General features: G+C 39.0%; 2 long non-coding RNA genes across 3 annotated transcripts in view; one reads left to right on the forward strand and one right to left on the reverse strand.

Annotated features, from left to right (window-relative positions):
- Positions 1-27,288, reverse strand: part of LOC311197318 — a 57,291-nt gene that overhangs the window by 7,257 nt on the left and 22,746 nt on the right. Inside the window, exon 2 of the long non-coding RNA XR_014617626.1 lies at positions 22,798-22,847. This is a non-coding gene — a long non-coding RNA (uncharacterized lncRNA). The remainder of the gene's footprint in view (positions 1-22,797; positions 22,848-27,288) is intronic.
- On the forward strand, positions 386-25,847 carry LOC311197308. 2 transcript variants are annotated; one of them, XR_014617624.1, is made up of 7 exons: positions 386-484; positions 1,910-2,030; positions 5,237-5,311; positions 7,962-8,032; positions 10,437-10,663; positions 10,778-10,859; positions 25,031-25,847. It is a non-coding gene; the product is annotated as an uncharacterized lncRNA (long non-coding RNA). The 2 variants fall into 2 exon arrangements; XR_014617625.1 differs by lacking the exon at positions 386-484 and having other exon boundaries at positions 1,256-2,030.

Below are 27,288 nucleotides of genomic sequence, written 5' to 3' on the forward strand. Positions count from 1 at the left end.
TGGCGGCAGCCAGCGCGGCGGCGGGCGGCCCCGCGGACCACGGCTCCCCCGCGGCAGCGATGCGATCGGGCATCACTCGAAAATGGCGCCGAAAGAGCAGGGCTCTTCATTCAAATTCGTTAGAGCCAGCCCCGCTGCCCTGGGGCATGCCGGGAAGGGAGGGGGGGCGCGCGGGGGGAGAGCCGCTCGGGCTGAGGCAGCGCTACGGACACGGCGCTCGCTGTCAATGCCGCCCCTCCCCCCCCTCCCACTCCCCCCCCCTCCACGCTCGCAGTCAGCGCGCGCTCCACGCCCTCCCCGCTAGCGCGCGCTCCCGCGCTACCAACCCAACCGCCAGTAATGGGGAGGGGGGGGGAGGAGGGGGGAAAGAGAGAGAGAGAGAGAAATGTCACCCGGAGTCCCGGCCCGTGGGGGAGAGGTGGCGCGTTAGAGATATGTGTGGGAGAGAGGGGGAGACCTCCGCCGGCCCCGCGGACTTGTCAAGGTAAAGCCGCCGGGGGGGGGTCGGGGCGGGGGGGGGGGGGGGGTCATCGCGTTTTGGGAAGGTAGGGAAAGGAAGCCGGCGGGGGGAGGGGGGATGTGCGCCAGAGGACCTGAGGAAAATATGAAGAGCGCCTCCCCCCCACACCCCCCCGCACCCCCCCTGCGCCTCCAAGGACCCCCGCGGCTCCCGCAGCGCTCAGGTTGCAGCACCCCCCCCCGCACCCCACCCCCCCCCCCAAGCCGCGCACCCCGCCGAAGCCGGAGGGTTTGAAGCGCTCGGCGCTTGCCCACATCGCGCGGCGGCAGCCCGCGGGCCCGATCCCGCCCTGGCAGCCGCCGCTCCCCCTCCCCCTCCCGCCGCCTCACGCGCTCCGCCGCACCGGCTCCGCGGCCGGCCCGGCTCCCGCCCGCCGCGGCGGCGGCAGCGGCTCGGCGATCCCCCCCCCCCCTCAAACCCTCTCCCTTCCCCACCCTTTCCCGCCCCCGCCCGGGTTTGCGAACAGCCTCCGGCGAAGCGAAGCCGAGCGGGTGCCGTGCGGGCGCATCTCGGGGCAGATTGGGCCCGGAGTGCCGTGCGCTGGTCATTTGAAAAAAAATATCTCTCTCCGAGGAACTTGACGGAGCGAGGTTCAGCTCCGAGAGCGCTCCCGCCTCGGCTGCTCTTAGTGCTCAGGGCGGGGAGGGGGGGCGAACAACAACGACCGTGAACTTTCATTTTCACGCCGGACGCCCCCTCACCCCCTCCCGCCCCAAGTTGTGACTGACCGTGAGGTACCTGATGGTTGGGTGAGTGCTCCTATCCCCGTTTCACAGACGGGGAAACCGAGATGGAGGTTGCGAGCCGCTGAAAGCCGCGGAGGGAAGGCAGGCTACAGTGCCGCCCGAACCACTAGTCTGCACTTGACTTTTGACTGCTGAAGGATTCTTTCCTGTGAGCTCTCCTCGGGCTGTGCAGACCCCTGCCTTTTGCAGAGAGACCCAACGCATCACTGCGAGCGGCTCCTCAGGATTTTTGACTTAAGTATGGGTTTGGTTTTTGGATTTGGGTTTGGGTTGGTTTTTTTTCCCCCCAATCTGATAATGCCTTTAAAAAAGGAAAGCAGTCAAAAGCAGAGGCCTCATCAAACCTGCAAGCTGTTGTCCCCCATGACTTTTGGGGAAGATTTTCAAAAGTACATAGCGAGAGTCTGGGAGCTCTGTTCCCACTGACTTGCAAAATCTCCCCGTCTGTGAGCTAGTCCTCTGAAACTCCTAGCTGGACTATTTGCAGACGAATGTTAGCAGGCTCAGGGCCTAATGCTTCTCATGATTCCACTGCTCCCTTCTAGAGCTGCACTGACAAAAATATAAGCAGAACAAGTTTTGAAAGGAGAGGTAATTTCTCTCTCTCTCTCTTTTTTTTTTTTTTTTTTTTTAACTGACACAGTTGAGAACAGCAAGCTTTTGGGCTGAAAAAAGCTTAGACTATCATGGCCACGAAAACTACTGCTGCTCAGAAAATACGTAGTTCTGGAGCTCCTTAGTGAGAAAGTAGTGCAAAGCAACATGTAAGTAGTCAAATGGCTAATATTATGCATTTCTGTTACTACATTGTCCTCGGATTTGAAGTTCGGTATTGCTATAAGAAACATTCCTAATTTTTTAAGCAATTTCTCAGTGAAAATTATCCAGATGAAAAACACTTCCGTTTGTAAAGCCTTTCTGTTTAAGAGGAGAAAATTTAAATTATTTGTAGCATATTTAGATTTTTTTTATTATAATTACCATGAGTGAAATTTTCAAAGCGTGCTTTGCAGCTGAAAAGAATCATAGTAAATATATCCTGATTTTTTTCTGAAGGTTATATGCCTATGAAAAGAGGATTTTGCAGTAGAAATAGCAATGAAAACTGTAAAGAGAAATACAGAATTATGATGTTGCCGATTCCACTTCTCTGTACTTAGATTATGTATAGTTTTGCCCTAAAATAATTTTACTTAATGTGTTTCACCTATTTTTTCCGGCTGAAATATAGGACTTAGATATAGAAGATAGTAGGTCATTCTGTTCAACAGGACACGATTTTCTCTTATGTGAATCACACTATCATCCTTTCAAATGTCCTTTCTTAAGGCTTCATTAAGATTTTTAATGAAAGTGAAATTTTTACATTCCCTAATATTTAATACTTGCTCTCGGATTCCATCCTTAATGCACATAGGCCCCCATCCTGTACAGACTGAAATATATATTATTAAGTGTAAGCACACTGAGTAGTCCTCTTCATCGTTATGCTTAGTTATTACTTATGCTAAGTATTACTTAGGACTGCCCAAAGCAGAAACCTAACGTATTAGTTTTGATTTATATCTGCCATTCATATCCCTGGAACTTAACTTGAATAATGCACAATTATAATAATTTGAGAATCAGGATTGGTAAATATTTAATTGAGTATCAGGACAAGTGAGCAAGGCTCTTGTCTAAAAATCCATGTAGTACAAGGTGGGTACTACACTTTCTGGCTGTAGCATCTGGGAGAGGATCATCAGTTTGTTTCCTCAGTGACTAGTGAAGCCAAAAAGTCACAGCAGGAACACCGCTGAGGGCAGAAGAGAGAGGAAAGAGGTTTTGAGCCTCACCAAAAGTGATGTCAATTCTTTAGATCAAATTCCTATTCCAAACAACTCAGGCTCATCAGAACGGTGGAAGTCTTATCTGCTGTGGTAGCAAATATGAGGTTAAGTTGCAGTTTCTGTAATGGGCTCCTTTCCTCATACAGTTCTTATTGCAGCATTGCCTGCACACCTTCTAGTAGTACCTGTCCTTGTTAGAGAGTCTTCTCAAAAAGTGTAATTACATTGTCAGAGAATATCTTCATGCTGTACTAAGCAACATGCCCAGTGCTTGTCCTATTACCTGTTCTCTTATTTCCAGGGAAAGGACCATCTGGAGTTGAATGTTTTCAGTTTATTTTAACTGTCTTTTCTTCCATATACCTGTTACGAATTTATGTTAGTGAGGCAAAGTCAAAGTAATGTGCTTCAGTTTTCAAGCAAATGAAAATGGTTTCTGATGGCCCTTAACTCCTCGGCACATTCATTCCATAACCTTGCATCAGTCCTGAGAAAGTTCTGTCTCTAGAAATCATAGCTTTCCCTGCCTTGTTGCACAAGTTCTCTTATGTCAGAAGAGGGAAACTGTTGACAACTGGATTCAGACTAGAGACCTAATAGGCAATTCTTTAAGAATCCTGATTTTAGGTCCCGAAGGATCTTGAGACTTTGGATTTGTTAGTTGAAAATCTTGAGAAAACCAGTGTAGAGTGGAAGAGAGTTACTTAACAATAACCCTCATTACTGAGTTGACATCCCCCCCCTCCCCGCCCTGCTTCCTGGCTCTGGAGTTTCCTGTATGCAGCATGTATGTACATATACCCGTATGTACTTGGGTATACTGAATTACCAAGGTCCAGTTGAGAGGTGGCAAAACCAAAGCAAGGTACTTATCTGCCAAAATGGCACAGAAGCTTGTAGTCAGTCAGGGATGATTAGAAAGCTGGAGGCTGTCTTCTGACTCAGGCACACATTACTTTACAAATTACCTTGCTATTTGTTTTTAAGATTTATTTTACAACCGTGAGGATTAGAGGAATTTGTTGTAATGAAAACTGGCACTGTGTCATTACTGGGAAACTTTTAAGTTAGATTCTTTGGCTTGCCTGGGTACTTGCATGTTCCTCCATTACCTTCGTCTGGTCCAGTTCCTAGGTAAGTCAGACCAATTGGAGGACACCAAGATACACCCACATGTAGTAATTCTAACAGTCTTTTCAATAATTTCACATTTATACATTTTGATATCCTGTGTTTGTATGGCTATGGTCATACACACAGTGGAAATCGCAACTTTTTTTTGTTTTATTTTTCTGATTTGAGCCCTGCCTTGCCCTTGATGCTTCTCCAGCCTTCTAGATTCCCGTTATAGATTCATCTAAGCCTCCCTTCAGAGCTCTTCTGTAAATTTGATATTAGTTGAAGTCTAAAGTTTGGGTTTAATAACCTAGTAACTGTAGTTGAACGTCCTCTTTCATGCATGAGTTTTCCACTTCCTTCTGTAGCCATTCTGTCTCTGATTTACCCTGACAAATACAGGATTTGGAACTCATTACTTTTGCAATTTCGGTCTGCTAGCAATGATAGAGTTTGTAATCTAGAAAGGACTGAAGTGGACAGCATTTACTGTTGTACAGTGAAAACAGGGTTCTGAATTTGCCAGCGTAGACATGATCTACAGATGCTTCTGTAGGCAGTAAGAACTGCAAGAAGCATGTGCTGGCTTAGGACTAGCATCTGCTTTATTAGATTCTCTATAAACTTCCAGATGAAAAAAAAAAAAGCTCTTTTTTTTTTTACTGTAGACTACCTCCTGGTTTTTCAGTAGCCAACTTCCAATTTTTTATTTTTTTTTCAATCTCTAAAATGCTTAACGTAGCATAAAGACTAATGGTGTAGTCAAAAGGTTGGATTTACTATATTTCATTCAGATCTTCTAATATCGACTCTAACATAGGCCTGACTCATAATAATGAACATATGCCTGGGGATTTAGGAAAGATTTATTAAACTTAGGTTCCATGGTAAAGTTTTGCTGAAGTGGCCTAACTGTAATGTCTTAATATTTTAATATTTTTGTGGATTTAATGGTTGTGGAAAGTGCTGGCTTGGTATCTGTGAAAACTGAAGCCTATTCTTTATTCATGGATTAATTACAGCAAAGCAGTTGCCAAGTGATCTTCTCCACAGCACCCATGAACTTCAGCCTTGAACTGAAGAGGACTTATCAAATGGTGAGAAGATAGTGTGGCTGTCATGACTGTTAAGCTATTGAGGGGATGCTCTACTGTTTGCGTTTTTTTCTTCCTAGCATTGATTCTGTGATTAAATAAGTATTGAAATTAGATTTTTGTGGGGTAATTGTTGGGACCATAACCTAATTTCTCCCCCTCCCCCAGTACTTCAGCTGCTAAATTCTCAAGCTTTGCTATCTTCTTAGCTGTCCTTGTCGTTTCAAAAATAATTGTTAGTGGTACACTGAATTAATTTGCTAATTTCTTTATTACTGGCTTTAACATTAGTCCTGTGCATGTGCTTAACTCTGTTCATATCAGGAGTTTTATCAGCAGCACTGCTTAAAGGAGTGCAGTACAGATATGTGGAATGGTTTGAAAGACTGGTGATTAAACTTTGCAGATACGTATGCCTGCATTTAAATGAAATACTGCTAAAGTGAATGCAGGAGTGAGGGATCTGGAAATGTTTTAGATAGTACTAATTTGTTTGCTTTTATGCTGTTCAGTTTATTTCTTTTAAGACAGTTTGATGTAGCATGTTCATATGCTTCTCTAGTTTCCCAATTTCTGGGAAATTTTGAAATCTGAGTTCAAAATGTTTTTAAAATGCTCATAATTCGGAGAAGAACAAAACATTATTTTATTTAACCATTTAATAAAAAGGTGACTGAGTCTACAGAGAATTCTATCTCTAACTCACTGCCTTAACCTTACTCTAGTGCCCTACCTTCATTAAGTAATGACTCTTCTCTCTTATATGTATGAATTTATTAAGCATACATCTTAAAAACAGTGAGTTTCTTCTTTTACAGCTGTAGATAAAGGATGGAATGTAGGTAGCTGGGCCTTGTATGTGTGTGAGAATAAAGCTCTTGAATGGTGATAATGGCTTCCTGATTATTTAGATAGGTGACAGTGGAGAAAAATAGTGCACAGAATGATCCATAGTTCAGGAGACAGATCACAATAAACACAACTTGACTGGATGCTAAGAAGTGCCCCATACCTTTTTTGGTTCACTTTTTGATTTCAAAAGGGGCTCAATTTCTGGTCTCCTTCACTAGTTGTTTCATAGAATAAGAAGTAAAAAGGACAGAAAGAACCCTACTAGTGGCTTATGATTTCTACATTTTCCTCTATCTCTGTGGTTGTTACCAACAATATGGTTGTTACCATAGAGATCAGAATAGGGGATATTAACCCTTTCCCAGCTGTTTACCAAATTTGGTTTGGAAGTGCAAATGTGTTTAAATAGGCAGGAGAGATGGTGAGCCTTTTATACCAATAACTGAACTATACACCCTGTGTTAGGAATTACTTTAGTGCTGTTTTTGACCACTCAACTAACTTAACCTTTGCCAGGGTTACTTACCATTTAGTGCATTAAAATAAGGTCTAATGAAAAGAAGCCAGAAAAGCCAGAAAGAAGGGGTAGTTTTCAGGCAGACATAACCCTGAGGCTATTTATTTTTAATACAGATTCAACAATCAATTTCTTTCTTCTTTCTTAGCCACTTTAATTTTCTTTCTGAGATCTGATTCTTGAATAACTTCGAGCACTTAATTATTTACATTCTGCTTCATCAAAGAGTTAATTTGTACTTAAGTCACAACAATTGCATGAGTATGACTTTTGAGAGAAGAGCTTGAATCCACTTCTGTCCCTTGCATCTTGTACTTGACTTGCCTATCTGATAACCAACAGGCTGGATCCAGACTAATGCCAAAGTGTGAATCTGCATGTTAGCAGGGTAAGGACTTGGGGGTCAGTTTGAATGCATGCTTGATACTACAGACATAGCGAATGATTACAAGGTGATTTAATTTTCTTTTCAAATTAAGCACTTCGTTAGTTCTTTAGCTGAGCAGAGTTTAGATATTTCACATGCTTAATGTTAAATGGTTCAAGTTAAGTGACTTTCCTAAAGCATTTTTGGAATTGATGTAATTTTACTTCAATAGAAGAAGAGATAGGGCAATGTCAAATAGTTTTGAAAAGCCTGTTCTCATTGCTCAGCTAAGAAGATAATTTTGTTTCTTTTATTCCATGCCCTTTTTGGGTTAAATCACTTTTACTTCCTTGACTCTTCTTATACCCATTGTTTCCTGCTAACCTTTCCTCTAATGTCCAGTTTTCTATTAACTTTTCCACACTGACTATTCTTGGTGTCTCTTATTTTTACTAGAGTTTTGGAGAGGTCATTGTACTTTTTCTTCTTCTTCTTTTTTTTTTGTTTTCCCTTTCCCTTCTTTGATTACTACCTAGAATTCCCTTCAGAGATTACTACCTCTGATTTCAATTGTGCCTTTTTGGTGAGACAGACAGAAGTAAAAATTTAATGCTAGATCAATAGAAAGGGTAGGCAGAGCACTGTGGATACCACGTATAAAAAAGAGAACTGGCACATATTGTTATCATTAAAAAATACTCCCTAAATTGGGATATCAGGACATTGATCCAGGCAATAGGATCAGGATTTTAATGTGATTCTTTAAAAATTGCGGTGCTTATTCTAAAAATAAATCAAATACAAACCCAACCAACCAACTGAAACCCCCACAAAAGTCCAAGTATACTGAGGACATTCATTAGACTTAATGTCACTGTTCTTTTATTGAGCTATGTATCACTGAACTTCTCTTTAAGCCTTAGGAGAGGCAGCATGGAATTGGAAGAGAAGCAGAGATCTCCATGAAGGGTGGTCAACTACATTCTTTGTAAGTTCAAAAAATATATACAAAATTTTATTTCTGTTAAATTTCCACCTTTATGAAGCAACTTATTTTTAGGGCACTGTTCACAGTGGCAAAACAAAGCCGGTTTTACTGAAGCAGTTTCTGTATTCTCTGGATTCACTTATGCTATCACCACATAAAAATCTGTGTTCTGTTATAGCTGAGTTTGTGGTGTAACTCCTGAATGAAAACAATAAGTGACATAAAATTCATTAGTTATTTTCACAATGATTATGCTACAGTGTTTTCATACCCGGTTTCTGAACAAAACAAGATATATAGGATTGTGTTTTCTCCTAATAACTTTTGAATCCACCGCTTAATTTCAGCTGCATTTGATATAGAGATAGAGGTCACAAAGTCAAGTTTCTACTATTTGAGTGAAATTTAGCATCTGGGAGTAGAGAAAGGACTCAAATTAGTGCCCCTGGGGTAGAAAAAAGATGCAGCATGGACTCAGAAGTTTTCTGTTCTGTTCAACCTGTTAACTTGCCAGTCAGCATGCTTGATTGCTCTGGCAATCAACATGTGTAGCTCAGACAGTGTGTGCTGCCTCTTGTTCTCTTAGAAGTCAGAAGCTGGTGTTCTCTGCAGAAATTTAGGGTGATCTGTTTAGATGAGAATCATTCAGTTTTATGGTAGTTTCTATACCTGGATTAGATGCATGCTTTTCCTGTCCACATCAGAGAAGGGAACTGTTGAGACAGCTTCAGTATTTAATTTCTTTGACTGTTTGGATGTCAGTTTTGAGCTATTCCTTAGGCAGTCAAAATTGTAAAAGTGTTTTCAGCTCTCCCCAGAAACTGACTGTAATCTAGTCTGCAACTATGTGTCCCTGACCCATCCTACAACCTACACTCTTGGAGCAGCACAGGAAGCATGCATTGTATTCCAATTAACTTCCTTTGTGAAGAAAGATGTGGAGCTAGGCACAGAAACAGAAAACAATATTAGGATCTGGCTGCATCAAGTTACCACATTGCATTGCAACTTGGGAAATGCTGAATCTGTAGCTGCACGATTATGGGCACCCTGATTGTCCTGAAAGGTACAAAATCCTGAAAGACTGTCCTGTCTGTCCGTTCTTCTCAGTCAGTGAGAAATGGGCAGATTACACTTGCCAGAGGTATTTACTGGTTCATTCACTTTGCGGGCTCAGGTAGGCAGCACTAACTTGGCAGCTGTCTGATATTTTTAAATTTTCTGCGTACTGTTAGACAGAGGTCAGGGTGTCTTACAACACTTTTAAAACAGAACTTAGCACTGTAGCACTGTTCTTTTGGAAACAGTTGAATTTCTTAGAGTAAAAGAAACCTAAAAGTCATGCATATGAAACATAAAAATTCGAAGCAGTAACATGAGAATTACTTCTAATTCAGTATTGCAATATATCTGCCTTGAAATGTGTATTTTATTTGTTTTTTTGTGTCCTCCTGCCCAGTTGAAAACCATCAACCTGGCAGTAAAGAATAAAAAACTGTGATTACATTCTCCATTTTTGGCTTATTTTCATGTCTGTTGTTTTACAAAATCACAGCCAGTGAGAGAAAAACTTTAAGAAAAAAAGACTGCAGTCCATTTATATGGAAGTTTTGGTTCTTCTGTTAGATTCTCACCAGTTAAATATTATTTCATGGAACCTATGCCTAACCTGTATTTAAATGGTTTGTAATATATAAAACCATTGTAACTTATAATGTTTTCCTTTTAAAGATCAAGATAGATGTGTTTTTTTAATAAGAACAGTAAGGTCAAATCATGAATGTTAAATTTTGTGTGAACAGTGAAGTGGTGATATATTCTTGTTTAACATTATGTTGCGTGCTTCCTGTGTTTCAAATGATGTTCACTAGGAGGTTGAACTTAGCAAATAATTAATTGTGGTTGATTTTCATATGGATTTTTTGTTTTGGAAAGCTGACCTTTTTTAGTCTAAAAACGACTAATGCTAAACTACTTTTTAGCATGTATTTTCAATGACCTTGGTCTTGGGTGCTGCTACGTGTAGTCAGATCCTTTCATGATCATGAAGACCCAATAAATTCACAGGCCTATGCTGTGACCCCAAATATGTGGTATTGGACAGGTTTTAAGAAGGCTTAAGCACTAAAAATTGACTTACATCATCAACCAAAGAAACTAGGGTAATTAATAATGTGTATATCAAATACATATAGTAAAAGCTCCCATAATGTGCTGTCCGTGTAAAATCCATAAGCAATTTTAAGCCAATGTTCTTTAGAGGAGGAGATAAGATTTTCTCTAAACAATATGCAATATAAAGATGCATGGAACTCCTTTATGATGTGCTGTAATAAAACAAACTGTCAGTTGGTTTTGCTGCATGTTACTAATCGTTGGTTTTTTTATCCCGATATTTTTGCAGGTGTGTGGAGGAACAGGTCCCGTTCTCACTGTTGTTACTCCCACATAGGAGGACTCTGTAATTGATTATGTGTGGGTAGGGCCCTATTGAAATTAAGGAGATTCTGCAGTAGCGCAGGGTTCTTTTTGTGAAAGTTCAGTTGCAAGATCAGGACCCTACTGTGACTCCTTACTGTGAATTCTGTCAGTGTATCATTGATTGTGATGGAACCTGCCTTTTGGGATAATGTAAGTCCTGTTTTTCCCCCAAATGTTCTTTAGACATGAAATAATCATAAAACATGTATAATTAGAAAATTAATATAATTTACATGCATTCTTTTAATTATGTTTTTTTGGCAGTCCCAAATAATATATTCCTCAAAACTTCTTAATGGCACTGAGGCTTTGTGGATAGTTGGTCACATGATGAGAAAATTCAGCTGTAAGTACATTGAAACGATTGAATTTTTCAATAGTTAGTCTTTACTGATGTTGAAAAATTAATAATGATAAAAGGATGAATCAAGAGGTTTGACTTCTGTCAACTGACTTAATTTTTTTTTTAGAAAATATATACAGTAAATCCATTAAGGATTTAATTACTCTTGAGTAATTCACCATGTGAACCTGGAGCCCTTCTGTACTGCTGTTAGGTAGATAGCTTTAATGGGCTTATTTTCTTTATTTTCAGAATAATGTGTCTCTGACTTGATCTGTATTTTCATCAATAAGCTTTTAAAATTTATAGATCTATAAAAACCCCTGTTTATACCACCAGTATTTGTGTAGATATTGCAAACCATTTTACTAACATAATTGTTTTGCTGAGTTGAACATTGAAATGTTAATAAATGTACACTTCTACTTGTGTCAGTGTAACTTGGTTAAATTAAACTAAACTGAGCTGGCATTATGAGTGAGTTTGATCATGCATGCTGATTAGCTATAGTCTTAGGCAGGAACTACATAATTTATTGTACCTAAGTACTCTTTGTGCTTAATCAATAATTGCCCATGTCGTATCTCAGTAGATTCACCCAAAATAACTATAAACATCTATGCTTTTTAGGATTAAGGAGGAAGTTCTTTTCCTGTAGCTATGGGTACAGTTATTACTATGACTCCTATTTTTATATGCAAATGAGCAAAAACTACAGGTAGGGGTTTTTCCCCTCTATAAAAAAAGGGGTATTATAAACACCATGCCCTTTTTATGATGCTATATTTTCTTTCTGGTATTACAATACAACAATGTTTTCAATGGTGTCTTAGTATTTGAAAAAATGGAAGAACTGGAAATGTTAGTAAGTTTGTGAATAATTATTAAGGGACTGTGAAAGTCTAGAGGAGTAAGGACGATTAGAGGTTTTTTCCCATGAAGCAAGGACACAGATAATAATTGGTGAGTAAATATGAAGGAGGACAGGATCTTATTTTTTTGCTTGGCACAAGAGCAGCATGAAAGGAAAGTAATTTGAAGAAAGAACAAGACCAAAGAAGAAATCATAAACTGGGATCAAAGCAGACTACAGAGTCCAATGTAAAACAAACAAACAAACAAACTCAAAAGCCAGAAAATGGATGGCAAAACATGCCTGAAAGAAGAACTAAATGCATAGCTACTGGTATTTCTCATTGCACTGAATATATTACAGGTTTAAGTTTGAAATTTTCAGTAAGTGGGTTTTTTTGGTGCTATTGGAAGGAGTGTATTGGCTTTGAAGAAGGCTCAGTGACTAGTTGTGAATTACCTGTATAAATTTGGGATTCAGGGTGAAAGTTACAACTAAGAACAGAGGACAGTGGGTCTTGAATACTAAATTACAATTAGTACTAAGCAGAAGCCATCATTTCTTGTTCAAACACAGAACTTAATGATTTTGAAATGTTTCATCTTCAACAGAGCTCAAACCACAATTTGATTATGTTTGGGAGGGGTATTTTCAAAGTTCTAGTATAAAAACAGTTATTCTTTTGAGATTTTGCAGTATAAAACAAAATTGAGATTTTTTTTCAGTATGAAATGAAATCAAGGTTTGAGAACATTGAATGTTTCATTTACATTTAAAAATCTTGATCAGCATATGTTTTTAAAATGCTTAGGCCTAGTGTGAATTACTGTTTTCACCTTTTAATCCCATTGGTGATTCTCAGTCTTACTGGCACTAAATTGGGTAAAAGGAAGAAAATGAGAGGGAAGTTAGGTGTTTGCAAAAAAAGAAACCCAGCCAAACATGGCCTACCAGCCCTGCCTGCCCTGCCCTGTGCCAAATCAGATCAGAAGTGCCTCAGAATAGACCTAGTTTCAGAGGAGAAAAGGTAGGAAAGTGACGTGCTGGTGTGTGTGGTGTGAGGAATCCTCTGAATCTTTCAGATGTTTTATCACTCAACACCACTGAGAAGCAGATCACCTAGGTGTGACTGGTTCTCCCTGTCATGGCAACTTCCCAGTTCTTTGAGGGAGAGAATGTTGGGGCACGACTGTTCTGCCTGCAATAGTACTGCTACAAGTGTTATTTGGAAGAAAAGGAGTTTTGAATTGTCTCCCATAACCAGCTCTCCAGCAGTCAATTCTGGTAATCCCCACTGTTGGGCACCTTATCTCATTGTTTCTTTGGTTTAACCCCTGCTGTGATGCTGTAAATCACTGCAACCAGGAGAACAGCAAGAAAGCAGGTATCAACAGAAGGAGTTGATGTTGTGAAATGTAGGGAGTGGGCATTTGCTACACTCTTACAGGTTGTGTGGGTTTGGGAATACCTCAAGGGTTTAGGAATACTTCAAGAACTGCAATACCAAGCTGCAACAATGGAGAGTAAGTTTCCTTTAGTGGCAAACCAAGGTGATAGCACTGGTTCTGTGCAGTAAGAAGGAAAAACAAAGGAATGTCCTGAATATTCAGCATGTTAGTGGTTTTAAGTTGTGAGATCTTTTCCTCTGCTGCTAATTGTGCTTGGCTGGTATTGTGACTGTCCTGTCTTCAAGCTGGATGCAGCATGTTTATGTTTATGTCAAATGAGGCACCCATCATATTGTCATGAACATTGTTTTTCTTCAACCCTTGAAAGTCAAAACACAGCAGCGTAGATAGTTGTAATAAGTTAGTAATAAATATTATATGAATTTTCTCATTTCACAGTATTTATAGGAAAAACAATGTTTTATGCGTTTCATACATCTCCCATCATCTTTTCCACTCCTAAGCAGATGCACTGCATGAAAACTTTCTTCAGTAATGGCCTCACTTCTTTATTTCCCGTTAAAATTATTGGTCTTTTGTTAGTAGCTTTTTTCATACTTAGGTTGAGGCCCTCACAAATCCTTTCGGCATCCTCAATGAATGACACTGTCCTGCTGTCAGTTGTTTTAAGTCATCAAATCTAGGCTGAATCTGAGTTTTGGGAATCTTTTTTCAACCCTTTAAGGGTAATCTTTCTTCTCTGTCAGACAATTACACTTTTCATCCAGGCTTTCCATGGATCACGTCCTTATTAGAAAATCTTTTTCTTTTGCCTCGACAAATGCAGTCTTTCCATGCCTGTTACCCAGTTAAAATGCTGCTCTACTGTAAATATCAGTTTCCAAACTTACTCCTTTGGTATTTTCAATTTCCTCCTTCAGTTTAAAGCAATAAAGATAAGCTATCTATCTTTATTTTCAAGGCCCATCAAGACTACTTCTACCTCCCCTTCAGTATCAAGAGGTTGACTCTGGTTTTGATCAACATATGATACCAGCTTTCATCATTCGGTCGTTAAATTTTCAGACCACACTGGATATTTTCTCCTCAGCTGCCTCTCATATATTGGTTGACTTTGTCATAAACAGAACTGTTCACTATCTTCCTTTAAATATCTTCTTAAAACTTACGTACTGTGAAGCTCAAACCAATTCCACCGGACAACAGTTATATTGCAAGTATATTTATGCCAGTGCTTATCACAGTAGTACTGTCTCATTGCATTTGTACTCTGCCAGAATTTTTCTGTTGTCTCTTTATGTAGAATTCAAACACATCTACTTTTTGTTGCGTGGTTATTTATGGCCCAACATAATGAGAAACAGTCCAGGATGAGACCTCCCAATTATGGTAATACATATCAATAATAACAAGTACCCACTGGATGTTGCAGTGTGGCAGTTGGGCTGTGCTATGCACATACATGTCACATGATAAGTAATGTAGAAAAAGGTGTTCCAACTGGAGGCTTCATCGAAGGGGAAGAAGCGAGTTGCAGCTGACAGATAAAATGCTACCCCCGAAAGCCTTCTCAGCTTCTCAAACCCAGGTCAATAGCTACTGGCATTGTGTCCTATAAGCATCCCTCCCTCCTCACAGCAGTGAGAATGGACTCTCCTTCCTCACAGAGGGAAGTAAATACAAGTATTACAAAGTTCTGCAGTGTGTGCAAAATGTTAAAGGAACTTATACTTCCATAGTATCCTTCTGCTCCTTGGTGCATTCCCTTCCTGACGCAGCGTCTCTTGGTACAGAAATCTGGTATAAGCACAAGCGCTTGTTCCAGCCATACTGTTGGTCAGTCCTTCTTCAAGTGCCATCTGATCTTTCTTGAGAAGGAACCTATGCTAATTCTGATTTGGTATCTCAGTACATTGCTATCTCAGTGCTCTGTTTCCCTTGTGACTTGAAGGTAATGATTCTTCAGAAGAGTGGTAAGCAAGAATTCCATCAGGAATTCCCAGGTACGTCACCCTCTTTCTGGAAGCATGTCTGCATGTATCCCTTTCTTTCAAAGGGACACTGAAATGTTAGTGTATAGATTATACAGAGATGATAGACTCTTTAGAGCTTAACTGGTACAGAGATGGTAGATTGGACCACGCAGAAAAATGGCACTGTATATATGAGAGAAAGTTACAGTCAAGTAAGTTAATTTTAGCAGAATAAAACACCAAACATAATTGCAAATGAGTTTATATCTGAATAGGAGAAGTCTAGTAAGAGCTATGGACTAGGTGGTGGTACAGAGACAGTAACTGAAATACTGTGGGAGACTGGAAAGGCTAAACAACCCAAAAGCTTGATCTGAACAGGGGTTCTCAGTTACCTATATATAGACTGGATAAACTCTACAGGCCACAGTATAGCCACAGGCTGTATTTTTAGGCATCATCAAGAACTACTTTTTGAGCAAACCAGCTAGAGAATCCAGAAGAGGGGGGACAGTCGTCCTTGATTTAGTCTAGGTTAATACACAATAAATGACTATAGAAGAGCCATTCAGTAGCAATATCTTACATGACACTCAAGTTTCTCAGACTTGTAGGAAAGAAAAAGATTAAAATGGAAATAAATCCAGTATTGTTTAAAAAAGAATTGCACACAAATGAAGGCACAGTTTAAATAAATGTTAAAACAGACACAGGGACTTTGCTTTCGGATTCTAACTCAAATCGAATTGGAATTGCCCAATGCAACTGAATAGTAAAGGAACTTACTAGTAATGAATAGAGGTTTCTCAAAAAGTTAAATCCAAGCAGGAAAAGCAGAAAAGAGCAAAATCTTGGGAAGTTAAATGTAGACCTAGTATAAAGCAGAAGAAAAAGATTTTGAAAAGCAACAGGCTAAGATCCATAAAGCATTTTTTTCCATGTGTAAATTTTGCTAGCAGGGACATGAGTTCAATAGATACTTGCAGGTAAAGAGGGTATTTAAAGACAAAGCCGTTGCAGAAACAACTCTGTGTTGGCAGGGTTTAGTACAGGGAGATTAGGGACATCCCCACATAAAAGTTGTTCTTTATAGAGAATATTTCAGATTTGGCATAACAATAAAAGATTTTTTTAACAAATTGATTAAATTAGCATTAACAGATTGCCACATAGCATGTTCATTCAGTAGTCCTAGAGAAATTCAGAAATTAAATTGGTGAGCCATGAATTGTATTGTGTAAACTGTCATTTAAATTATCCTTGATAACAGAGGAATGGAAAGTAACAAATATGACACTAGTTCTAAAAAGGGCTTTAGGGATGACTGTGGATTAATGGACTAAGTAGTCTGACTTCCCTGACAGACAGAATGCCAGTGAATGTGATAAAGAACATAATTCATAGGAGCATGGATAGGTGTAATAGTCAACCACCATCTTGGCTTCTCTACAAAGTAGTTTTGTTTTAGAGCTTTGCTAGTTGTTTGAAGGAGTCAACAGATACACAGGAAGGAGTGACCCAAAAGTTTTTAAAAAGCTTTGTAACCAAAGACTGTTAACAAAATGAAGTATTGAGTTACTTAAAATTCTTTGTGGATTAGTAAAGGGTTACAAGATAAGGAACAGTATAGCAGCTAATGGCCAGTTTTAACAATGCCGCCTCACAAAGATTTGTAATGGCACCTTTGCTGACCACCTGTTCCTAAATGGTCTGAAAAAGTGCAGTGGTAAAGATTGCAGATGATAAAAAGAATATTTTCAGTTGGAGTCAGACCTAATGTTGACCCTAACGAGTTGCAGAAGGATCTCACAGCGGGGCCTGTGGTGATACAGGAGCCATGGCTGTCACAGAGGCCAGATCTTGTTGACCCCACTGTTCAGTCATATCTATCAGCAGAGAGAGGCAGTAGCTGTTAAGATTACAGCAGCCATCACCCTGTAAACTCTGAGCTCAGCAGGCTGTGACCAGCCCTGCTGCTCAGGAAGGCAGGGACTTGTAGCTGTTCTTTTTAACCACAGCAGGGGCTGCAAGTTGAAGAGGAGATTCTTCCTCTCTGTTTCTCAGGGTTTTACAGCCTAGACAAGTTTAAAGTACAGGTTTTGATCCTGTACTTTGCCTATCATAGGGATGGAATACCACTGTTAAACTGATACATAGTATCTTGCTGCTGTGAGAAGCCAAGGCTCTCAAGCCATCTTACTGGTGTTTGCATGGATTTGTAGCAGCTCCTACTAATTTCCTAAAATTGTTCTGGATGGAGTTGATGCTACCAAAAAGTGACAAAATAGTACTTGAAAGAGAGACACGGTACTGGCATGCTGATGAATTTTGAGCACTGATGAGAATTGTATGTGATACAGAAAAGGATGACCAAGATTATCACATAGCCCCTCTGCTGGGATAGTAAATGGATCAGGATTCCTCAGTTGGATGAATGTTGACTGAAAAGTAGGTAAACTTGAGAAAGGTCTTGAAAACCATGAATACTCAGAAGGTTTTAATAGGGGACTATAACTCCCTGTTTCTCATAATAGAAGAACAAGGGGCCTTTGGTCACTGTTTTGTTTAATTCAGGTGATCTTTAAGATGACAAAAGGCTGCTTAGCACTAGTTTTATCTCCCATAGTTTAATCCATACAGCTTTTCAAGTGCACGAACCCCAACCGTTTACTAATCTTGAAAACTCCACTTGTCCTGAACCAGTTGTAGCCAAAATTTAACCTGTGCAGAGTTGTAGCTTTTCTATAAAGAAGTTTGTAGTCCTCATTGACTGATGATAAATTTTCAAACATGACTCAAATGTAAGTTGGTCCCATCTTCCTCAATCTGCAGGTATTTTTTTTATCCTCTGCTTCTGTTTGTTCCTTTATCTGGCAGAAGCAATATTATGGGCAGAACAGTTTTACTTCTGGTGTTTACAAACCTGGGGCAATGGAGAATGCCAGTTTGCTCTAGTAAAGCAAGCTAAAAGCAGTAGCATGCCCTAAAATTAATCCCAGGGGAAATCAAATAAAGCAGCAGAAATGTTTCACACAGCAACCAGAAGGTCTGGAAGGAGGGATGGAGTAGAAGATATCATTGTACCTTTGAAACAGCTGGTATGGTTTCCAAGCTGTGGTCCACAAACCCCTGGTGGACTACAAGTTGAACAGCTGTTTGGCTAAACCATAGTTAACAGTGATTTAAATAATGGTTCCAATTAAAAGTTTGATGGGTGTGTTGTGGTTTTTGAAAAATATTATAGGCTGATAATGATCTGTTGTTCCAAAAATATGGGAACCACTATTCTGGAGTGTATGAAAAGGTGGAGAGTGCTCCCCACTTTCTCAGCATTAGATAGGCTTGCTTGCCTCCACCAGAAGCAACATTGAAAGGTGCCCAGAAGGGAGCCAGTGGTCTAAGTAGCATTAATTCTTCTGTCCTCTCTAGTGCCAGAACTTTGGGGTTCCTAATCATTGTGTTGTCCGTGAGTATCACTAGAAGTTTTGCTACCCCTACTTTTCATATGTACTCATGACTAGTAGATTTAGTTTTCTGAGAAGTGAGTATAGTTTTTCAAGTCTCGGATCCTCATCAGGCAAAGATTAAACTTGCCAACTCCACTAGATTAAAAGATATATCTGTCTCTGAATTAATACCTGGTTTCTCATTGCCATAAAAAAGGTTTTACAGTTCTCAATTCTGTCATTACGAGCAGATGTGAACTTTCCTTACCAGTATTAGTGTATCTTACTACAGTATCTATTTATTACTTTTTTAAAAAAAATAAAATCCCAATTCTATTTGACCAACTGCTTTTAATTTGTCAACTCCCTGAGTGGTAATTTTACATTGTAACAATCTTCTTTGTCCTCATATTTGGTCTCTTACTGCTTTTTTTCCTACTGAAAATTTTCAAGAATCTTTAAGTATTATCACTGCTTTTAGTTGCCCTTGGCATAGGTCACTTCCCATTGTCCTGAGAACCAGGCAGCCACATCCATAAGTAATTTGTAGAGATGGCCTTTCCAACGTGTGGTGCATCTTTATCTTAGGAATTACAGTGGTGTTGAATTTGAGAACTGCTAAATTATGAGCCTTACTCTAATGTTATAAATATGTTTGTCCTGAAGAAATCAACTGTCTGCTGTAAAATTATTGTACTGTATTTTGTGATCTTTAAACAAACCAAAAAAAGGAAGCAAGCATTACTGACAATTGGGATCCAAGAGGAACTAGAGAAAGCTGGCAGGCAAGCATGCTCTCTGTAACCCTTTTTGTTTCTACTTGTGTGCTTTGATACCCACATGGAAAATGAGGAGCTTTGTGCATATTTTTATATTATCTTGCTAACTGCCTGTTGCTAACTTACATGATTCTGAAGTTGTCTTTGCTCAAATTAATCTACTCCCTGAGTAAGTTTGAGGGAATCTTTGTCTTGTAGCAGAAAGGAACATGTAAGGGAGGAGAGAGTGACTTCAGCTGTGGTGTGGTGTCATCTGTGAGTGACAGGAGAGCGTGATTCATGAGTCTAGGCAAGGCATATGGGTACAGAAGCAGCGGTGGGGTGGGGTGTATGGTAGGACTAGTGTATGTGAATGAAGAATTTAGAATAGGGATCAGAACAGGGTTTCTGTAGGAGTTGGAGAGATCAGAAGCTGAATCAGTATGTTGCAGTCAGTTGGAAGTCACTTTAACACAGCTCTGTGTCTGAACCTAGCTCAGTCAACACTTGCCCTAGCTATGCCCTTCCCTGTGTCTTCTGGAACCTGAGCTTCTTCTCCAGTCCCTGCACATGACCCTTTTAAGTGGAAAACCTACTTTTCTGCTTATTCCAGGAACAGTTACATGCAAAGGTACAAATGGTCCTACAAAACCCTCCCATCCAAAGCTTTTCTTCTGCCCCACTATAGTTTCTTTTGCCTCCTGCCTATGGAGTTCTGCTCTCCAAGTGCAGACAGACAAATAATCAAATGGATTCATGGAATCATTTAGGTTGGAAAAGACCCTTAAGATTGTTGAGTCCAGTCATAAACTTGACATTTCCAAGTACACCACTAAACAGTGCCCCTAAGCACCACATCTACATGTCTTTTAATTCCCCAGGCAGCATGTAACAGGGCCTAACAACCCATTTGGTGAAGCCAGTAGCCAATCTAAACCTTCCCTGGTGCAACTTGAGGCCCTTTCCTCTTGTCCTATGACTTGTTACCTGGGAGAAGAGACCAACACCCACCCACCTGGCTACAGCCTCCTTCCAAGTGGTTGTAGAGGGCAATAAGGTCTCCCTTCAGCCTTCTCTTCTCTTCTCCAGACTAAATAACCCCAGTTCCCCCAGCTGTTCCTCATAATACTTGGGGCTCCAGGCTCTTCACCAGCTTCATTGCTCTTCTCTGGACACACTCCAGCTCCTCAGTATCTTTCCTGTAGTGAGGGACCCAAAACTGAATGCAGTGTGCCAGGTGTGGTCCCACCACTGCTGAGTACAGATGGATTCAAATGAGATGCTGTGGAACTGCTGGGTATAAAATAATAGTGCCTTTCCTTTCCAACATACAGTTTGCATCTTCTTCAAGTGGAACATATCCCATCATTTGAAATCTGCTGATCATGGATGAATTTTTTCATTCTTTTCCCCCTTTTCATGTAGTACTTACTAGCATGTGAGAATTTTTTTTCCACATGGTGAATTATGGGTTTGTATAGATGTTTATCTTACTAAATAGTAGAAAAAGTCTCAGATCTCTAAAGCCTGATCCCTTTGATTTGCATTTTTCTGTGACCTATCTAAAAATGTAATTCATCCATTGGATGAATGGTCCCACTAGTAATGAGTTGACACTTCCTGACAGGATAGTCGCTTTTCTTAATTACTGTTTTGCAGATCCCTTTAAAATTGTTGATGAAGACTAAAGAATCAGCAGAAAGATTGAAAGCTGATGTCTGATGGTATCCCCCTAAATGCAAAGGGTTTTTTAAATGCAGGGATTTTATTTTGGCACAGATCTTTTAATAAATCTCAAGCTTTTATTTAATAGTTTTCCTTCTTAATATACGATTGTATACATAGGTCTATGGCTGTTAGCTAGCCAGAAGTATGATTTCTGTAAAAATTTCAAATTCTGCACGTGACAATACAAAAAGGTCAGGTAGCAAGATCACCATAATAATAAAAATAAATACTTTTTGTAGTTGTTAGAGGGTACATTTTAATGTAAAAGTATTTTGCTGTTTCTTTCTTGGGTAGATTTTTTATAGTGGATATAGAGATAGTTCTTTTAGTTAGTCAATGGTGGTCCCTAAAAATTTACTTTAGTCTTGTTGCTTGTCATATGTCGTTTTATCTTGAAAGACTGCAGGAGTTCATCATTACTGACAGGTAACACCTTGAAGTTTTGTCACTATCCTCTACAAAGTAACTTATGTGGAGCTGACTTTCTGTTACCATGTCAGTGAAACATCAAATGTTGATACTATGTGTGAAACAACATTTGATATAATGGCTGTTAAGTTACTTGAAAAAGATCTTGTGAAGATGGACTTTGTCTTTAAAAGAGCTGGCCTGTAAAAATGTATGTCATAGATAAGGGTAATAAATGCTCATGAATTGCTACAGGATAAAAACATTTAGGTTTGTGTACAATATCCTAGTCTTAACTCTAGCTATTTTTATCTCCTAAGTATAATAAGTTGGTTTAAAACTATTTAAAAGATCAATTGTTTCATGTGCTGAACAATGGCTACTAAAGGAAAGAAGCAGACGTGCTCTTCTCATAACAGCTAAGCATAAAAAGAAGGTATCAGAGATAATAATATAGTTCCAAATCAGTAGAAATCATTGTTATGTTTTGCTTGCTGAGCAGAGCTCTTCACAGAATGGTGATCTCATTCTGAGATTACAGTTATCTAAATAGATTTTCATTGCAAAACTTTATTGCGGTGATTTTATATCTTTTTTGGAAATGAGAGAGCATAGAACATTCAGCCATGTTAAAAGCTTTGAGTACTGGGTATTTCACACCAGGAATGGATCCAAAGCCCTTTTAAATTTTGGAATTTCAGAACTTGTGCAGGTGAGTAGGAGAAGGCAAATGTGAAAGGAAGAAACTGAAATGGAGAGAGGAAACTATTTTTCTTTACAGAAGGAAGGGAAAGATGAAAAATAATGTAATGAGCATAGGAGAAATAGTAGGGCAAAAAGGGGGAGAGTCAGGTAAGTATACTAATATTTTGTAGTTAGCGTTCAAACAGGTTATGCTTTATACTTCATGGGAAGAAGATTGAAGCTTCAGCTTTCTAACTGCTGTGCTGAGCTGTGCTTTACTCTCGGCATTTTTGCTTTAGCTCGGTTACTTCTAAGGAAGGCTTTAAATTGACTCTCAGAGCCAACCTGAATCACAAAATGCATTATCCACTAGGAAACGATGACTTTCCCAAAGTTCTGTCTTCCTAAGTTAGGTCTTAAAAAAACCCACTATTAGACATCAACAGATCAAAGCCATTTTTTAATATATATTTCCTTTGTTAAATCTAGTTGCTAGGAGTTGGGGTGGGGCACAGGCAGGCAGACAGATAACACTTAAAAGTGGCAAAGTTTATGTGCTAAACCTAATTGTAAAAAAGCTGAAATTTAAAATCAAAAGTGCTAATTAATCATTACTCAACAGGACTCAGCAATGTCAATTATTTAATAACCAAATGTAGCTGTAGAACAACGGATTACTTACATTGGCTTTCAGTACAGGTTAGACATCAGTGTGTGGATTTCATCCATGAGCTGTAATAAAATGAAATAAATCAGGAATTTGGCAAAAAACCCCCAAAAATTCAATTCAGTAATTTGTTCATTTATGTCCTTAGTTATTGCATGATTCCCATGAGTGTATATGGTATTACAGGAGTGTAAACGTTTAGGGAAATGATGTACTTTTTAAACTGAGCAATTAGCTAATATTTATATAGTAACTATAACTGATCTTCATGAATTACCATGCTGAAAACTTGTTTGTTTTTAAATACCAAGATAGAGACCTCATGTTTTCCTATATTCAGTTGATGATATATATAAAATGCCTTAACTGTCCACTCGAGCAACAGGTTAATGTAACTGAGCTGATGTACAGCAGAGTAACCTCCCTACTAAAACTGTCCCTTTGCTGACTGGGGACAGAAAGAATGAAAATGGGTGGAGCAGGAAGAGGCCTTGCAGCACCAATTCACACATAGTTTTTTAGTGGTAGCATCTACTTTTGGAAGGTAGGGTATTAATTTCTATTGGGAGAGATAGATATTTCTGCATAGGAATTACACTATAAATAGCTGTTTGATAGGGTTCCCTTTCCTGTACAGTCTCTGCATCACTGGGCTGCAGTTTTTAAGGGCACCCAGTGAAGATGTGAATACTGAAAAACTGACATAGCTGTACATTAACAGGAAGATGAAATTAAATGCAGATATAAGTTTTAGAAGTTCTAAATAAGAGACTTCATGCTGTGTTTTATAATTAGCCCTTACTGTTATTTTGCATTGCTGTTGCACTATTTTATGTTACATGACTCTAGAATTGTTTAGACCATCTAAATTCTTCCATTTAGTGGACCAATATTTAGATGTTAAAGATGTCTTTTTAATTGCATTGTAACTGACAGCTCTGTATTGTGCTCATGTAGTAGGCAGTATCAGGGTGACTGTACTCTGAAATAGTCATTAATAGAAGACCCATAGGACTCCAATGAGGTATGAAATGCACAGCCTCAGGATTATGTGTCTCAGCTTTGCAGACCATGAGCTGTCCCTTTGGTGTTTATTCCAGCCCCCAGATGAGTGCCTGGGAGGAAAGCTTCCTTTCCCATCCTCTTCACTGGCTATTTATGCTTTCACACTATAGCTCTGTATGAATAGAGTCTTGGGTTTGCATCTTGGCTGGCAAGCTGGCGAAGGTGTTATGGAGAGGTTGTCCCCACAGAGCTGTTCCTCATGGAAGCTTCCTGCACAGAGACTGGGCTGTATACCAACTTTGAAAACAGCCCTTCACCCGTAACTTCTGTATTTCCTTATAGTTCATTCAAAATAACCACTATAATGTAAGGATCCGTGACCATGGCATAGGATTTCAGCATTTTTTTCACAACAGTACTGAAGTATCAGCGGTGCCATTTTAAGTATCAGTAAATTTGGTGTTTCATGAATCAGGTCATAGTCTCAGGAATAGAGAATCCCAGGGATGTCAGTCTTTGATTTTTACTTACAGCAAGAAAACTCAAGGCACCAGTAGTATGTAATTAGTCCTAATAGAAAAACAAACTTTATTTGGGTCAGACTTCATTTTTGTGCTCAGTATAATGAACACAAATAACTTTTATTAATAAAAAAAAATTATTACACAGCACAAACCTATTCCATGTTCTGTGCAAATGAAAGTCATTGTTTTCTTTGTTCAAAATAAAGGAAGTTGCAAATATGCTGCTTCTCATGTTATTTTAATCCACATGTTGTTTGCAAGTATTCAGTGTAAAGATCTGCTGCTAGGTTCACAAATACCTAGTGAACTTCACCAAATTAATTACATTTGAAATACGTGATTCAGAGTCTAAGCTTCAGACCTTAGGATGGGATGAATCGCCCTCTGGAGGTGCCCATTTCGGGTCTACTGACTTCATAGGAATCCTGCTTTGAACTGACTAGCTGGAATTAAGCGTTGAGTGGCCTGTCACTTTAAGAGAGCGATCACCGAACATTTCAGACCATACCGGGGCTTTTCTGTAGACATTTTTAAGAACGGCTGCTTTATTCCTCACCTTTTCTGTCCATGTTATTCTTGCACGGTTTCTAAAATGAATAAGCACAATTGTTACTGTTGCTATTTCCTGTTTATTTTGGTTTTTCCCCCTGTCCTTTTCAATCTTGTTATCTTTCCCTGTTTTGGATGTGTTTGTTTTTCTTTTTCCTGACTCCTTTTAGCTACCATCTCCTCTGAAGCTTTTCACATGCTGCCTTTCTGACCATCCTACCTTCCATGTTAAGAGTTCTGTCCTAACTTCTGATGTGGAAGATTGCTGACCCTTTCCTTTGATGCCGATACCAGTATTTCCTGAGAGAGATAGTACTCTAGTGAAGACATAGAAAAAGAAGAATATGGCACTTGCGAATTTTGTATGGCTTTGACTAGCCAAGAAGCACTGTTCTGCTGCCTTCGTATAAAATATGCTGGTTTCCTAATGTACTTGTAATTTACAGATGTTTGTAGAAATGTAAAATCAAATGTGAAGAATATAAAATCCATATTAAAGATGTTTAAATTTGACAAAATATAGCATTAGTCTTTATTTTTAAAAAATTGAGTCCTACACGGCTCACAAAAAAGTGGGATAGATTTTAAAAGTTGTGTGCTGATAAATTCTGACTTATTACAAGGTGAAATAATTTTCTTCCTCCCTGTGGTAATATTTTCTTGATTTATACCTAATAAAGATCTCTCATCTCTTGAGTTCTCTGTCTTCTCCCTTTTTTCTGTTCTTTTTCTTAACCTAAGTTTCCTGTTCCTTTCTGCGCTGGACTCGCCTAACTCTTTTGGTTCAATACCCATCCATTTTTCTCTCACGTACACATCCACTTGCCTAAAATATTGCCTTAAACATGATCATACATATTCAAGAGTATATTTACTTCTAAACACTGGATGGATCTGCTATTTTAGGACTTTCAGTAAACCAGGTAGAAACTTAGCAATTCAGTGACACCATTTTAAGATTTTTATGACACATGTGCCTTCCTAGGATTGAAGTACCTTGCCTCCTACATGCATGGAATAATAATTATGGACAGAGATAAACATTCCTGGAAAAACAGAGACTTGTGGTACTTATTCAATATAGGAGTGCCAACTTAAAAAGAGCATCTGAATGAAGGCAAACATGCTGCGTGCATAGACGGTATGGCTGAAGTTGTCAGGTTTCATTTGCAGATAGATAGAAGTGCTAATGGAAAGAGTGCTGTACTGATAGTAATGCAAGTGGATAAAAAAGAGACAACTAGAAGATGTATCTCTGAAACAGTTAGATTGCTGATGAGTTTTTGTGTTATACAGGAGTAGCAGTAAGTTTTTTCTTAGAATGCATCACAACTGCAACCAATTCTGTAAAAATAAACCATATGAAAATTATCCATAGAATAAAGAAAGAATATTAAAAACTCTGTAAAACCTGTTAGGATTTTCTGGGGTATATCCTCAAATGGTACAAATCAGCATGTATAAAGTTAAGTCACCACTGCTTGTCGACGATTTGTCCTTTCTATCAACTGTATAATGCAGTACAGATCCTGAAATAGTCCCTTACTTAATACTTGTATTCATTTTACAGTAGAGTAGTTATGGAATAAGGTCTTACTCATCCTTAGAAATAATACAGTTCTAACAATGGCATATTATTGTTAGAAGGAAGTACATCAAACTGACTTGAATTAGCATAGTTTTAGAAAATTACTTTGGTTTTGAGAGTACTGTATTGATACCACTTGTTAAGTTGCAAAACTATTCCCTGTTTAACAGTAAAACTAAACTAAAATTTAATTGTAGTTTGAAGATAAAATTATTTTTATGCTCCAGTGTATGTATTTTCGATCTGCAGTTTTGGGGTGATAATATCTCAGTTAAAACAACCTGTTAAAGCTTCCTTCTTTTTAATCTATGAAGAACGGTGAGGAAAGCATAGCTGGAAATACTAACAGAACAGGGAGGACTTTTTGTCAAATGACTAAGTGTAACCATGGGGAAACACTTGCAAGAGGAGAATAAAGTTGAGTGAACATCTGAGATGTGAAAACATATTTCATCTGTAAAGTCCTGCAGAAGATAATAATGAAAACTTAGGTCTGTCTGTTCCTAAACACAGCTTAGGATCTTGAGAGGTGCAGTACCACTACGAATACCATGAAATGTTGTTTGATCACATTACAAGCAAGTCTGGCTACGTCATAAGTAGACTATAACTATCTGTTGCTATATGAGGAAAATAAGGTGAGGAAAGCATAATTTATGAAGCAGCCGCCCTGCTTGCAGATCCTGCAGTTCACATGGCTGGCAGACACAGAAATAATTTCACAAATGAAAATGGAAGATGCAAAATCCACCACGGTTGTGTTGAAGGTTTGTTTCATTGGACTTTCTCTAGCATTATGAGGATCTCTTCAATTACAAGAGTTATATATATATAGACATA

The sequence above is a fragment of the Gallinula chloropus genome, assembly GCF_964237585.1.
Source record: "Gallinula chloropus genome assembly, chromosome: 1".
NCBI lineage: Eukaryota > Metazoa > Chordata > Aves > Gruiformes > Rallidae > Gallinula > Gallinula chloropus.